This window comes from Polyodon spathula, chromosome 18, assembly GCF_017654505.1.
Source record: "Polyodon spathula isolate WHYD16114869_AA chromosome 18, ASM1765450v1, whole genome shotgun sequence".
NCBI classification, from domain to species: Eukaryota; Metazoa; Chordata; class Actinopteri; order Acipenseriformes; family Polyodontidae; genus Polyodon; species Polyodon spathula.
The window spans coordinates 12,611,311-12,628,059 of record NC_054551.1 but is presented as its reverse complement, the minus strand read 5'-3'; the positions used below and the strand labels follow the sequence as shown (position 1 = coordinate 12,628,059).

General features: G+C 37.2%; 1 protein-coding gene across 3 annotated transcripts in view; it reads right to left on the bottom strand.

Annotated features, from left to right (window-relative positions):
• Positions 1–16,749, bottom strand: part of LOC121330810 (cAMP-dependent protein kinase type I-beta regulatory subunit) — a 190,071-nt gene that overhangs the window by 59,912 nt on the left and 113,410 nt on the right. The gene's annotated exons all lie outside the window — the stretch shown is intronic.

Genomic DNA, 16,749 nt, shown 5'->3' with positions numbered 1-16,749 from the left:
AGGTCAGTGGGAAAAAGAGGACACAGGGAAGGAGACACTGGTGAGGATATGGAATGGGCTACCTAATCAAGTGGTTGATGCTGAATCACTTATATCCTGCAAAATCCAACAACAATCAATACACTATCAGGAATACCAAACCCTCTATTTGAAGTTTTACTTTAAACAAATCTACAGATCTGAAATACCATTCTGCTGTGTAAACAAACCTGTGACAAAGAGAGACGCATGCATTTGTTTAGACTTGAAAGCAGTTGCAATACCTGCTGGATTTATCGAATTAAATCAGTTGCATGCCACTCATCTTAGAATTAAATATAAGATATAAAAAAATCTCAACATCAGAAACTCAAAGAATGATGACTTGCAATCACATTTGAAGAATTATTACCACTACACTAGAAGAATAAATAATTGTTCTGACTAAGAAAATGAAAATGTTTTGGATGAAAAGATAAACACAACAGATCAAGTAAAAATGACATAACCCAGTTATACGTGCTTGTGCAGCCGATCAAAACAATCTTTGCTATTCAGAATTACTTCCTTTACACCCCAGTTTTCTGTTTTCAGAGCAATTTCGACAATAAATCTAATTTGCTCGTGGTTTGTTCTTTTCGCCAAGTCCCTATAACCTTGGGTAGTTTTTCACAAAGGCTGCCCTGTTTGGGTTAGAAAAGGGAGACAGGAAGTTCACAAACCTGAAAACAAAAGTATGGCTGTCAAGATAAAGCTTCTGTCAGCGGATCCCATATTCAACCCTTCAGGTCATAATGTATCAGCCTTCAATCAGAAATACTCGACTTCTACCTAAAAAGCATTCCATTCATGTGGAACATATTCATTTGTGCCCAAGTACTTAAACCTCTACTTTCATTTGAAAGCCTCTGTCTGCACCGTAGACAACTATTTACTTTAGTATTTCTGCCCCCCTGCAGTGTAACAAGAAACACGTTACTGCACCTTTGCTGTGTCCCGTGTGGTCCACATTGCAGCGATAGTTCAGATTTTTTTTATCATAGGTAAATAAAGTAGGGAATTCCTTTTTTTTTCAACTTTTACTCAGGAACGTTTGCATGAAGATTTTTTTCTTTTAAACATCGCAATGTACCCAGACTGTAGATTACATAGGTACTATAACATATAATACTGTACCTAAAAAAGGTATAAAAAGGTATAATGTATTTTAACTCCATTACAGTGTACCCTGTAATTCAAGGATTCTATTCATTTTATTTTCTCCATCATGTAAACAAGGATATTACTGTAGTGTACTGCACCTGCAGGACATGTGTATATCAATACACTTCATTATAAGCATGACTTGGTGCCGGACTACACAGTCACATTACATTGATTTCAGGCAGACTTCATGCTGGACTCCACAATAGACAGGTAGAGAATGCTATCACACCATTCATTTCAATGGGGACCTGGTCAGGAACCAAAAATGATTCCAAGACAGAAAAAGAAAGAAAGAAAGAAAGAAAGAAAGAAAGAAAGAAAGAAAGAAAGAAAGAAAGAAAGAAAGAAAGAAAGAAAGAAAGAGAGCCTGGAGTTGTTATCAGTATTAAGAGCTCCATCATTAACCCCTCCCCTCTCTAATCAATGAAAAAGGCTGAAGAACTTTATCAGCAGTAATCTCACGGCATGGCTTACTGTCACCACCTTAAGAAGAAAGCATACAGGAAGTGGGATTTACAGGAGAGATACAATCATTAACAGTCCCTCCAGTGCAGCCATTCCAAACATGTCTTCATCACGTCAACGGCTTGAGGATATACTCTTCATCTGAGGCATTATTCCTACTGATTGTAAGCACACAGCCAGCGAGCACACCTGGTGACTTTAACAGTTGATTAGATTTTGAAATGCAGGAAACAATCCAGGTGCATTCAGATTTAATGGTATCCTTGGATAAAACATACAATCAGTCTTTCGACTGGCCTCTAGATCCTTGGTGTACTGTTCTAAGTGGCCTCTAGATCCTGTACTGCTCTGAAATGAAAAGTTCATCAGATCCTCAATTTGTTTTTTTCTTAAATCAGTTTTGCTTTGCCACATGGTTGCTGAACAAGCCAAAAAAAACAGAGATATACCGGCATTACTTCTTTTTTCAAACGATCTATGTAATTTCCAGCTTTGTTGCAACATAAAATGATTTTTCGTTTCAGAGGCATAATTACACAGCACATATTTATTAAGACAAAAGAGTTGACATCACTGTGGAGGTGGCATCCCATGCGTACAGACCGGGATGTTGACAGTGCGTGTTTATATTATCTTTTTTTTTTTTATTTGAAGTCCAGGTTCGTTATAGCCAAAGGTTTGTTATAATGAAGGGTGTTATAGCGAATGTGTAATGTATGTTAAATGTGGATTCTATTTTTAATGGTATTTTTTTCAGAGTCTCTTGTTCTCTTTCCCATGATGCACTTCCCGTTGAAGGAATGCCCCCGACACAGTTGCTTCCGGAAGTCGTTATAGGAAACATTTAGTTTTTTTATAAAATGGATCTTTCTGAGCGCATTGTTTTAAATATATATTTCTCCAGGGAAATAATACATTTTAAAAAATGATACATTCTAAATTTTGCAATTTTTTTCCTTAAAAGAACTCAGTGTAGCATTGAACTGTCTGCAAGGAATCACATTCACCTTTTCCTAAATATAAGCGTTTTCAACACAGGAAAATCTGAGACCTACAAAATATAGATATATATATATATATATATATATTTTAGAATTTTGAATGCTTGAATTAGGTCGCCACGTAGTCTTCTTTGTTCAAGACTGAACAGATTCAATTCTTTTAGCCTGTCTGCATATGACATGCCTTTTAAGCCCGGAATAATTCTGGTCGCTCTTCTTTGCACTCTTTCTAGAGCAGCAATATCTTTTTTATAGCGAGGTGACCAGAACTGAACACAATATTCAAGATGAGGTCTTACTAGTGCATTGTACAGTTTTAACATTACTTCCCTTGATTTAAATTCAACACTTTTCACAATGTATCCGAGCATCTTGTTAGCCTTTTTTATAGCTTCCCCACATTGTCTAGATGAAGACATTTCTGAGTCAACAAAAACTCCTAGGTCTTTTTCATAGATTCCTTCTCCAATTTCAATATCTCCCATATGATATTTATAATGTACATTTTTATTTCCTGCGTGCAGTACCTTACACTTTTCTCTATTAAATGTCATTTGCCATGTGTCTGCCCAGTTCTGAATCTTGTCTAGATCATTTTGAATGACCTTTGCTGCTGCAACAGTGTTTGCCACTCCTCCTACTTTTGTGTCGTCTGCAAATTTAACAAGTTTGCTTACTATACCAGAATCTAAATCATTAATGTAGATTAGGAATAGCAGAGGACCTAATACTGATCCCTGTGGTACACCACTGGTTACCACACTCCATTCTGAGGTTTTTCCTCTAATCAGTACTTTCTGTTTTCTACATGTTAACCACTCCCTAATCCATGTACATGTGTTTCCTTGAATCCCAACTGCGTTCAGTTTGAGAATTAATCTTTTATGCGGGACTTTGTCAAAAGCTTTCTGGAAATCTAAATAAACCATGTCATATGCTTTGCAATTATCCATTATCGATGTTGCATCCTCAAAAAAATCAAGCAAGTTAGTTAGGCACGATCTCCCTTTCCTAAAACCATGTTGACTGTCTCCCAGGACCCTGTTACCATATAGGTAATTTTCCATTTTGGATCTTATTATAGTTTCCATAAGTTTGCATATAATAGAAGTCAGGCTTACTGGTCTGTAGTTACCTGGTTCAGTTTTGTTTCCCTTTTTGTGGATCGGTATTACGTTTGCAATTTTCCAGTCTGTCGGTACCACCCCTGTGTCAAGAGACTGCTGCATGATCTTGGTTAGCGGTTTGTAAATTACTTCTTTCATTTCTTTGAGTACTACTGGGAGGATCTCATCCGGCCCAGGGGATTTGTTTATTTTAAGAGCTCCTAGTCCCTTTAACACTTCTGCCTCAGTTATGCTAAAGTTATTTAAAACTGGATAGGAACTGGATGACATGTGGGGCATGTTGTCAGTATCTTCCTTTGTAAAAACTTGTGAAAAGTAATCATTTAACATATTTGCTATTTTTTTTTTCTTCCTCTACGATTTTGCCATTTGTATCTCTTAAACATTTAATCTCCTCTTTGAATGTTCTCTTGCTGTTGTAATATTGGAAAAACATTTTGGAATTGGTTTTAGCTCCCTTAGCAATGTTCATTTCTATTTCTCTCTTGGCCTTTCTAACTTCCTTTTTGACTTGCGTTTGCAGTTCTGTGTACTCTTTCTGCATACTTTCTTTTTGGTCCTTTTTTAATGCTCTGTAAAGTGCCTTTTTTCGCTGGATTTTTTTTTTAATTGATCTATTAAACCATTTTGGCAATTTAGTTTTACATTTAGATTGGTCTACTTTAGGGATATAATTGTTTTGCGCCTCTAGTACTACATTTTTGAAGAACAACCATCCTTCTTCTGTGGGTGTTTTCTCTATTTTACTCCAATCTACTTCTGTTAGTCTCTGTTTCATACCTTCATAGTTTGCTTTTCTAAAATTGTAAACCTTAGCTTTAGTCATTACTTTTGGGGTTTTAAAAAACACTTCAAATGAGACCATGTTGTGGTCTGAGTTTGCCAGTGGTTCTCTGACCTCTGTTTTAGTTATTCTATCTTCGTTATTTGAAAAGACTAAATCAAGGCATGCCTCCCCTCTAGTCGGTGCCTTCACAAATTGTGTTAGGAAGCAGTCATTTGTCATTTCCACCATTTCTATTTCATCCTTCGTGCTACCCACCGGGTTTTCCCATTTTATATGGGGGAAGTTGAAATCCCCCATTAGTATGGCTTCTCCTTTGCTACACACATTTCTAATGTCATTGTATAACAGATTATTGTGCTCACCGTCTGAATCTGGCGGTCTATAGCATGCTCCTATTATTATGCCTTTTGAATTTTTGTCTGTTATTCTGACCCATATTGATTCGGTTTTATTTTCTTTGTCCAGGTTTAAGACTGTTTCTTATGTATAGCGCTACCCCTCCTCCTCTTCTGTCCTGCCTGTCTTTCCTATACAGTGTATACCCACAAATATTATATTCGTCCCCATCACTCTCAGACAACCACGTTTCTGTAACACCTATCACATCATAGTTACCTGTTAGTGCAGTAGCTTCAAGTTCTAGAATTTTGTTTCTGATACTTCTAGCATTTAGATAAATACATTTAATGGTTGTCTTACCTGAGTTGTTGTTCTTGTTTTGATGCGGTCTCCCTTCTGTTTTTTTGTTGATTTCTCCCCCCTTCCTTTCTAGTTTAAATGCTTCTGAACCTGCTTGAGGATCTTTTCTCCGAGTAGACTGGTTCCCTTGTTATTTAAGTGCAGTCCGTCCCGTCTATACAGATAGTCCTCGTTGTAGAATGTGGTCCAATGATCAAGATAGGTGAAGCCTTCCCGTGTGCACCACGTCTTCAGCCATGCGTTTTGATTAATTATTTCCAGCTGTCCATATGGTCCTTTGCAAGGTGCGGGTAGTATACCAGAAAATACCACAGTTTTGGTTTTCTCTTTTAATTTCCTTCCTAGCTCTCTGAATTTGTTTTGCAGGGATTTTGGTCTGTCTCTTCCAATGTTGTTTGTACCGATGTGGACGACTACTACCGGGTCGTCTCCTGTTCGTTCTAGGAGCCTGTCCACGTTCTCAGTGATGTGCTTGACCGAGGCTCCCGGAAGGCAGCACACTGTTGTAGTAAGGGGGTCCAAACTGCGAATTGAACTTGCTGTGTTTCTCAATATGGAGTCCCCAACAATCATGACCTCCCTTCTTTTTGCTATCTGGTCACCACTGTCAATAGGGTCCTGGATGTTGTTCCTTTCATTCTCTTGTTGTTGGTTCTGCTCATCAAAATTCTGAAGTGACTCAAATCTGTTGGTTGTTTTGATTTCTGGTGGTTGTGTTTGACGAAGTTTCTTTTTTTCCCTGCTTCTGCCTACCTGAACCCAGCTGTTCTGACCTTCTATCTCCCTGGTGGCTTTCAGTCTGTTAGGGGTGATGCAGACTTCCATGAATTGTGGGTGTGCCAGTTCCTCAAGATCCTGTTGCTGTCTCACTTCTTCCAGCTCCATTTCTAGCATACTTACTAGTTTATGCAAATCCTGGATCGCGCGGCACTTTACGCACACTTGGTTTAGCTCTGCTGGGTTTTCTCGGATTTCCCACATCAAGCAGGTGTCACAGATTACTGGCTTGAAGACCATGTTGAGGTTTTTTTTTTTTTGAAGTTTAGTTTCTTCTGCAGCTGTCAACCTGCTTTCAAACTGCTTCGAAACTGCTCTGTACTTTTCCACGCCTGTACTTCTCCCACTCGCTGTCGTTGGGAAGACTGCCTCGTTTAACTGCGTTGTTCTGCTGTGCTGTTGGCTCCTCCCCTCGCCCGTGTCTCAAAACGGCGCTGAATTTGAATCAGCTGCTCCGAGTTTCAGCTTGTTTGTTATCAGAAAAACACATGCAGCTGTTTGACTTTGAGCTGCTGCTGTGTTTCCCCAATGTCCTCTGTTTTCTGATTAAAGCAATTCAAGATGCAATTTCTCCTTTCTGCTTCGAAACTGCTCTGTACTTTTCCACGCCTGTACTTCTCCCACTCGCTGTCGCTTCCACTCGCTGTCGCTGGGAAGACTGCCTCGTTTAACTCTATACTTATATATATATATATATATATATATATATATATATATATATATATATATATATATATATATATATATATATGAATGAATGACCAGGCCTTTATAATAACTCATAAACACATTTCCTGCTTTATTTTAAAACATTGGCAATTCCAATCAAGTGAATCAAGCACCTAGAAGCCTGTCTTTATAACGGTGCAAGTATTACTGTTTTATTAAAGAAAGTTATTTACTCAGGAAGCAGTGGGGGGTGTTTGTGTCTTTACAGCAGGGTGGGACTGTGACAAAAGGCAGTAAGTGACATGATTTGAGGTGAAACACTGGCTATGCATTGAGCAGCAATTTAAAGGCACAATGTCCTAATTTCTTAACACTAGGCTGCTCTGCCTAATTTCTAGACCAGGACTTCCCAGACTTTTTAACCTGAGTCCCATCTGTTCTGTTGCATTAGGCACTGCAGTCCACTAGTAGCACTTCTTAAGAAAAACAACAAATTAAAAAATAAACTTAACCTGTAACACTAAATAAACTTAATCTAAAATATTATTTTTCATCTGAATCTTATTTTTTCTTCATTATTATTTCATCCCATACAAGAAATTCTTCAAATTTATAAAAACACAATCCGGTGTTGTCCATATCACAGCATTTCTTTTAAAAAATTATATTTTTTATTCACACATCATAGGCAAATCAAACAGGGAATTATTATGTTTGTATTAACTTTCAACTTTGGAATGTTTGCAATGCAGAAATGATCCTCAAAACACCAGTGTATCCAGATCAAGCTCCCTCCTGCAACAATGCTGGTGCTCTGATTGTAATGAGTGGTGTATTGTGGGAACAGAAAAGCAAAAGTTTTAAAAGGGAGTGTAACCTGGACAAAATGCAATATTTGAAGAGAGATTCTCTTTCTCGTGGGATCACTCCTGAGTAAATGTGTATTGGCCAGTTGATTTATGAAAATTTCAAGAGTTGTCAATATGTTCAAAAATATTCTGCTTCCATGTGGGACACAGGAAAGGTAACAATGTGTTTTTATAAGCGTTGCAGGGTGCTTTGTAAGTATTGACAAGGATTAATTTACTAACAACGACTCCCCATTAATAAACCTTATAACACATGAGTCTGGAAGTCTGTATTGATGAATGAAGTTTAATATTTATGAAACTGTAGACTCTTGTTCAAGAAGTCAACAACAGTCTATAGAACAGTAGTATAAACAACTTTTCTTTTATTCATAACATATTTTGGAAGGTTCTCTAGTTTTGCAAATATGGCCTTGCAATTCACCAATGTCAATCAGGCAGAAACTAGCCAAGAAGTATACCCATAAGATCATCGATTACATCTAGTCATAATTGCTGTTGCTGCCATCTCGAAACATGTTACTGAAAGCCTAGGGAACCACCGTGATGGACTAAATGGGCAAATATTATTCACTTCCTTCGTTTGGAGTGCCAATTAACTCTTTCAACACACAAAGACAAGCCCTCAACACTTACATTAAATAGCTTAAGTATCTGCACAAAACCCTTACGTACACGGGCATGACAAACCAGCTTTGTTCATTATCTTTTTAAGTCTCATACAACCTAATAGAGCCCAATGTATTTGTTGTTTTTATACCTGCTTTTACAAGTAGCAGGATACCTGTATGTGTAAGTGTTGGTAGCACTGTTACAACTGTGCTACCAATCCCTGTGCCTGTAAAGAGTTAAGAAGTGCTACAGCCTTAAGGCAGAGCTGATTAGGTTGCAGTTTCATCTTTCTCTACAGAACAAGAGCTGCATTCTCCACTTTGCATGTGTTGTTATTCATAAGTCTTCTAGCCAAATGTTATAATAGATATTAATATAAATAAGAGTAGAAGTGTAGTTACAGGTGCAATCCTTTAACACATAAATTGTGTTTTAGAACAGAGTTTCCCAATCCTGGTCCTGGAGGACCCTTGTGTCTGCTGGTTTTCAATCCAACTGAGTTCTCAATTACTGTACTTAACTGAACCCTTAATTGAACTATTCATTAGCTTAAATAGACCTTTTAAATTGTTTTCAGCTTTAAACAGTTGGAGAGTTTGTAAACTGTACAATATTATAAGTAACTTGAAATCTGCAACTTTTTAGGAGCTGAGAACAATTAAAAAGGTCTAATTAAGAACATTATTAGTTCAACTAAGGGTTTGATTAAGTAATGGAGAACTCAGTTGGAATTAAAACCAGCAGGCACAGGAGTCTCCCAGGACCGGCACTGGGAAACCCTAATTAATAAAGAGTTTTAAAACATTCCAAACTGTTTTAAAAATATATTGCACAAACTGCAAAGTGTTCAGAAGCCTTCACAAACTGAGTACCAGACATTAAAAAAATTGATAAATCATTTATTTGATAAAGTAGCGACGTATCAACTTTTTTACCTCAACTATTCTACAGATTATTAGTCGTTCTACTCCAATATATACCATAATTTATTTCAGAGAACACAAAACCTACTGGGAGTACAAGTTTGTTTGGATTCAGTCTGAGGAGGATTGCTGTTTTTGAATACCCATACTGCTACTAAAGCATCAGGATTAAATTTCTGCAATAATTAATGACATTAGATTATAATATGTAATACTACATGTGAAAACATCAGCACTATTGAGTTTTTCTAAAGAAAAGGTCTGTCAGGTTCTTACTGTAGTTAAAGGCTTTACTCTACATTATTGTCATTTCTGGAAATCCGAGGAGTTGAAGTCCAAGGCAGACTTGTGATGTCAGGCATTAAACATGTTAAACGGTCTCTTTTCTGAAGACACTCCCAGTTCACAGAGTTCTGTTAAGAACTGCCTCAGGCAGGGAAAGAATGGATTCTTTGCCCACTTACCAAACCTCAGAGAATCAAATGTTGACAAGAATAAGCCACTCTTTGACGTGACTACAGGGGATGGATGTGTCAAATAGAAAAGGAGAAGTGCTTGTCTACTTGCTCAGGTCAGGCCATCTTTGAAAAACAGCCATAACATAGTCTGCATTAGGAACTACATTTAGAGGAAATTCATTTCACAAGGGATGTTCAAAGCTTCTAGCTTTCTTTTGTGGCTAAATTATATAAACATAAAATTATTGTTGGATATATTTACATTATAACAGAGCAATAGCATTTCATATGCTACACGTCTGTGTGATGGAGATTTTCTTTGTCCAAGTTTCGTGAAAATCTGTGCGGTAGTTTGTAAGTTACAGGATAGCGAAAACATTTGTTTTGACAAATAGTCAAAGTATTTTTTTTTGGCTCTAAAATAACTCAAAAATGGCTGCGGGTTTAACACTAGAAACACCACGGTAGTCATTTTGACGGTTTTCACTTTTAAAATTTAAATTACTCTGTGTGCGTTAAAAGATCCACGGTTGTCTGTTCTAGACTTTTCCTAAATACATATATTAAATATCCTGACGGCGTTTGAAAGTCAGAATTGTGAACAAAAAAACTTCTACCTAGAATCACCAAAAGTTGTCATTTTGACGGCTTATTACAATACATGCTTTTATTGTTAATATAACCTACAATACCCTATTTTTTATATGTATACAAGCCAGTTTGTAGAATATTGCTCTTGAAGTCTAGATAAGTGTTATCCAAATCTCTACTGTAATCTTATCACTTCTTTGGAGAACTGACATCTGGCTGTCTACGTGACCATAGTCTGCCGTTTTATAATATTAGCCTACTATTACAAGAATTTTTCGAGAAATGCGCAAAACTCAGTGAAAGCAATCACCAATGTCCAGTTGATGTATTTTACAATGGTAGCCATCAATTCCTTTGTTTTGTACAATGAATGCACCGGGGAAAATGTCATCTTATGATGCTAGCCATGGAGCTTTGACAGAAACATTTCACTCTGCAAAGCGGCAGGGAAACGCAGCTCAACCTGGATACAGTGTGCATCAAGTGACATGCGCAACAGAAAACAATAACAGGTAACTAAATGCAATAAAAATAAAACTGCTGATATCTGTGCCCAGTGTAAATGCACATGACAAGCTGATAAGGGTTACATCTGTGTGGATTATGCTAATATGGGGCTACTTTGAATGCGCATTCCCGTTACACAATGTGAACAGAGTTATTTTCTTTTTTATAAATAATTATTTAGATTTTACAGTTTTGTATGTAGGCCTACATATAACCAGTTTACAGCTGGTTACAAAATATTTTCTTTTGAAATGTTTATTTTATTATATTTTTTCATTTTTTGAAGTCGTGCTATGCAGTAGGCTAATGTGAAAAAAAAGCCTTCTTATTTTTGTAAATGACTTAGTTTTTATAATTTTGTATGTACATATAGCAGTTTACACCTGTTTACACAATATCTTCGTTTGAAATGTTTATTTTACTAGTTTTTAAATTTATTTTTTACGTCATGCATTATATGCCCTAATTTAGAAAATAAAGCCTTTTATGTTTATTTTTTCATTTAAATACAGTGTTTCTGCTATGCAAATGTTAGCTTTGATGTTCATAAATAAAACTTTTACCAGAGAATTGTACCTGATAGTTTGTGATTCATTTTCATATCGAAGCTGTTTAAAATGACTTCCACTGGTGGTTCTAGTGTTAAACACCATATCTGGCAGGCGAATAGTACTCATTGGCCAGGAGTGCCTTTCTTTGGAACTGAAAAAATTGATAAAATATTTACAGTTATTTTAATTTTTCTTCACGTATGCACAGATAATTTTTTGTAGTCAGACTCCACCACAAAGAGTAAGTTAGTGGGTATTCGTCAGTTTAATAATTCTCTTTGGGTAATTTAATTTGAATTCCTTAGATGTCTTGTGGTTCTTGTGGATCCTGGCTTTATCCATTTCTTTTTTTACGACTTATTAAAAAAAAAAAAAAAATTAAAAAAACATGTAATGCTTCCGACCTTAACTCAGCATGTGACGCTAAAACCCAGGATGCAGTACCATGATTGACAGACAGCGCTATCTCCAATGGGGGCTCCTGAAGCTGACGCAACAACAAATGAAATTGTACCTCTTTAAATAGTTACAGCCAAGATATTAGTCAGTATATATTTAGATGCATGATATACACTTTAAGTACAAAATATCTATATTCATAATATGAATATATTGTGTACCACAACGTATTACAAACAATATAATGTGCACAATTAATATCACCAAATGTTTGAGGGTTTGTTTCCGAATAAAACAATCATGTAGTAAATTGATCACAAACAAAAACAAATCACAAACAATTCTGGACTTGCAGCATTTCACTGCTCATTTACCCTCCTTCCATGTGAACTGTGAGGCACAGTGCATACTGTACAGTGCTGAGTACTCTGTTAGCTGCATTTGAACCAAAAAAAAGTAAAGGCAGCGCTTAAAAGTGTTTTTATTTATTTTTTTATTAATTGTGATTTACCCCAGCGTTTTGTTTACATGTTAAAATCCCTAGTTAACGGAGTTACAAGTATCCAGGAGACCCTGTTGTTCATGATTATTAGGCTATTAACTTGTTTATATTAAGCGATGAAATATAAACCATTTGAATCATTGTACATTTAAACACGGTATAAATATAAATACATTTATGAATAAATTCATGTTTTTATTAATAATTCATCAGATAGCTGGCCTAATAAACGTAACTAATGTATTCATGTTTTTAAACATTGTTAGAAATGTAATAGCCCAATAACAATAGCTTGTTTATGTATGAGAAGTCTATGTATGTGTATAAGGTATCTAAAAGGTGGTCCTACTTGGGAATGTTTGTTATAATAGCAGAGAATCTTTCTTAAATATCTGTACTTGGAAAAGCACACAATAAATAACTTGTCTCACTCTAGATGTGTTACTATTCCAACTATTCTAATTAACTTTTCCAACTCACATATAATTCTATATGAAAACAATCATGGTTGTTCTGGTTTTAGACCAGATCTCACCTGCCCAGTGGTGACTACACATGTTGTCTGAAGTGAACCCACCTACTGTACCAGTTAAGCAGTTTACCAGTTAAGCAATTTCCCATCTTTTTCGGAATTGTCAGCTCTTACTATCAAATAAAACGTAGTTTTCTTGTGTTTAATTATACTTTTACTACAATGTAATTACTCTATCAATCCCAAAGACAACCACAAAAAAAGTAAATTAACAAGAACAGACCAAAGTATTGTACACACAACAACTATTAGATATGTAGAGGTGAGCATAGTTTATCATCATTTATTTTTAGAGACTCAATAAATGTGTACAGCACAAGGTGAATATCTTCCTAAACATTTCTAATAGATGAAACACATTCTCATTTTTGTGTGGCTATAATATCTGTATGTGGCAGTGTTCTAGATTGGAATGACTGGAATTTCTAAGCTAGTAATTCCGCCTGATTTGGACAATTGCTCATTGCTCACGTGGGGAAGCATGTTGACTTGGGGATGTTTTCTCTTGAAGCTTCAGAAGATCTCCTGGGCATTAGAAGGCCATTCAACTTGGTGAAGAATGCAGGGGTGTATCACTGTACTGTAGAGCTGCTTTATTGCGACCATATGGAAAGATCTTACAAGTAGGAACCCTCCACTTGAGATCCTTGTAAGATTTGTTTGTATTGATCTTTGCACCTTTTTCAACAAACATGAGGGACATATCGCCATCCTTTTGCCCACATATTTAGGGTTCGCTCTGTAGACATCTTAAGATAAGTGGTAGGAAAAGTACCCCCCAAGCAAAGTGAACTTGTGCTATATGTGTTCACTGAACCAAGTCAGTGCTGCAGGCATTATGATCTTTCCATACATTGACTGACGGCTCACAGGGAATAACTAGGCTGGAATCATCTATCATCAGGGCTTCAAGAGGCAGACCCACCTGCTACTAGTGTGACAGTGACACTTCTATCCGCTTTATTGCTCTACCAAGCAACAGTATTTTCTGCCCAGTGCTCAAGAGGCATTCTGTTTTCTGGGGTGTCATTCCATTGGGGTTATCTGGTAGGCACCCATCTTCTGCTCACTAGCACAAAACACCTCCCTGTATCAGAGTGTATGTATATGAGTATTTGATTTTTGGCATACAAATCTGGCATACATATCTTGCAATTTTTCCATGCTGTATTTCCCACTGAAGGAATGCATTCCTGTCATAAAGACGGCTGTAGTGGGTGACGTAGGACCAGAAACAGGAACCAGGAAATAAACAAAGATGTGGAGTTTTGGGGAAGCTGAGCACTTCCTTGCACTCAGCATTTAATAAATGAACAGACAGTAAATAAAAAGGTTGTAACAAAAACAGCACACGGCAAGTGAGGATAAAATAAACAGACAAACAAAATGGACTAACACTTAAACAAACAGACAAACACGGTGAGTCAAAACAACAGTTATATATTTTACTTTGTTTAGTTTTCTCGTTTTTAATTCTCTCCTTTCCACACCCGTTCTCCACTCAAAAACACACAACCCCAAGTGAGTGAAAACATGCAGCTTTTATACAGCTGTACCAAGACTCGATTGCTAATCAATCATTCAATTGGAGTCTTGGTATAACAGCACATGAATTAATAAAAGTACAATTCCCCATGCTCACATATTATTTTACTTGCACGTGAAGTGCTGTGCACACCTCGTGCCTAAATACAAAATATACATTTTAAACACTTGTGCTCACAAGCCATATTTATATCCCGTGTATTTTATAAATAAACACCAACATTAAACACACTACATACAACAAAAACACTTAATAAACATAAAGGGGCGGGACACTCCGCCACAACTTGACTAGTCCTGACAGGAAAAACAACTTTGAACTCCCAAAAGCTAGATGCAACGCCTAGCATTTGAGTACCAACTGCTTTGTCCTATGACTAACATGTTTTCAATGTCAATAAATATTCTCTAACAGCTTCAAATAAGTTGCTATAAACTGTGTGCAATTTTCATATAGGTAATCTGAGACCTACGAAATGATGGTAACACTGTACATGTTAGGTTGGTAAGATTACATAAGACTGGAATTATTTTGTTAGCGCCATGTACTTTAAGCTCCTTTATGAGCTGCTGTGTCCTTCTTAGCAGCCCCATGTAACATATCACTGTCCAACTCTCACATCTCCCACTTCTGCAGGGTATCCTTCCTGTAACAATTCTCTCTTGGTTTCACCATCCAGACCCTCCTGTACTGTATACTGAGCTTGACGACCTTGACCAACATAGTCCTTTCTTAACTTAACTAGATCCGGACACAGTTCAATCTCCACAATGAGCAGTCTCTTGTCTCAATTCACCCACAGCTGACAGTTCTTTCCCTTGTCTCACAACACCTGGTAATGGCACTAACCGTACCTGCTCTAGGCAATGGCTTGTCTGCATTCAACCATGCTGTTCTGAGAGAACAAACCAATGCTTCGGCAATGAGCCACCCAGAGTGACATGATGATAGGAGACTCAACAGGTGACGCATGTTGCTCAGAGCAGAAACATTATCTAGTGTTTCAACCCAACAAAGGTCCTGCCACGAGACTTTCTTTTCCAGCATGCTCCAACAATTCACTACCTGACGTCTAGGACACTTCAAATTCGTATTGAAGAACACTTTTGTTAAAGATTGACTAAATCATAGCAAAAAGCAATGTGCTAATATTCTGATCTCCTGTCCCACAGAATTCTAGAAATCCTAACATTCTTTGAAATTTATTTAAAGGTTTTACTTCATTGTGAGTTTTCAAAGCATTGTACTTTTGTAACTGTTTCACTATAATACAAATTACCATAGGTAAATTGCTTTTATTAACTTTCTCTGTAATAAGTAGGTCACAGAGCGGGTTTAGGGAGAAAAGAACCCCGTAGAGTAACACTTGCATTTTTATGCAACTTATACCTTCTCAGTCAACTGCAGTCCATATTTTAGTTGCGTTTAAAAAATCTGATTTAGAACAAGACATTTTTTGCTATTAAAAAAGCAACTTTTTTATATAATATATTAATTGCAAAAGTTGCGTTTAAAGGTATGTTAAGGTATATACGATGACATAATCTCTTATGTCCAAAAGTAATTGGTGTAACAGTTGTAATGATAAAAGATTTAGTATACCACCTCAACCTGCTCACCCACTATGACTCTGCCCGCAAGCTGAGGTCCTCTGACTCTGGCCTGCTTGTTAAGTGCACCACACTTGATGAGCTCACTTCGTGGCTCCAACTCTTTGGAACTCTCTACCAGCTTTAGTACGTGATGCTCCCACTGTCGCTAGCTTTAAATTTACTTTCAAGATCCACCTGTTCTCTCTTGCTTTCCATGCTCTTTAAGCCTGACATCTGTTATTAGCTGCTGTGTTGCTACTACTATTTCATGTATTATGCACTTTCCACTTTATTTAATGTACTATTTCAAGTATTATGCTACTATCATGTATGAAACAGGGGAGGTCTGTGCTGACTATCTGGCGTATGCATGGTCCTGCAGTTAGGGGGCAGCAGCCTTGTAAGATCCACCGGTCAGTCACGGCATTGACACGGAGAGGTGGGAAAGAAGGTGTGTGGGCTTTCCCTCTCTCAGAGTTGCTGAAGGGCGGGCTTTGGGGGATTGCTGCACCTATAAAATAACGCTCTGTGGTTACCTCACCTCTGCCCCTGAAAGACAAACTATGGGCTGGCGGATCTCTGGTCAGCTGATGCATTTCTATCAGCTTGTGCAATTCCGCCAGAAATGGCTCTACAGCTTCTTCAGCTTCAGCTGAAAATTTTTCACCCTGCACACTGAGCTGCTTGATGCCATGACAGCTTTGAAATCGTTTCAGCCAACCGGATGAAGCTTTGACGTTTGAATCACCATTGAACAACGGATTGAACACATTTGCTTTCTCACATAAAATGGCTCTTGAAATGGAAATTCCCTCATTCCGTGCTTGAACAAACCAGTGTAAACAGCTTGATCCCATTTTTCATCTTGGGAGGCTCGCATAACTTTCCGTTGTTTGCATCCAAAGAAACTGTCGGAACCCGATGCAAACTTTTTCATCTCTGAGGCAGACTTTTTAA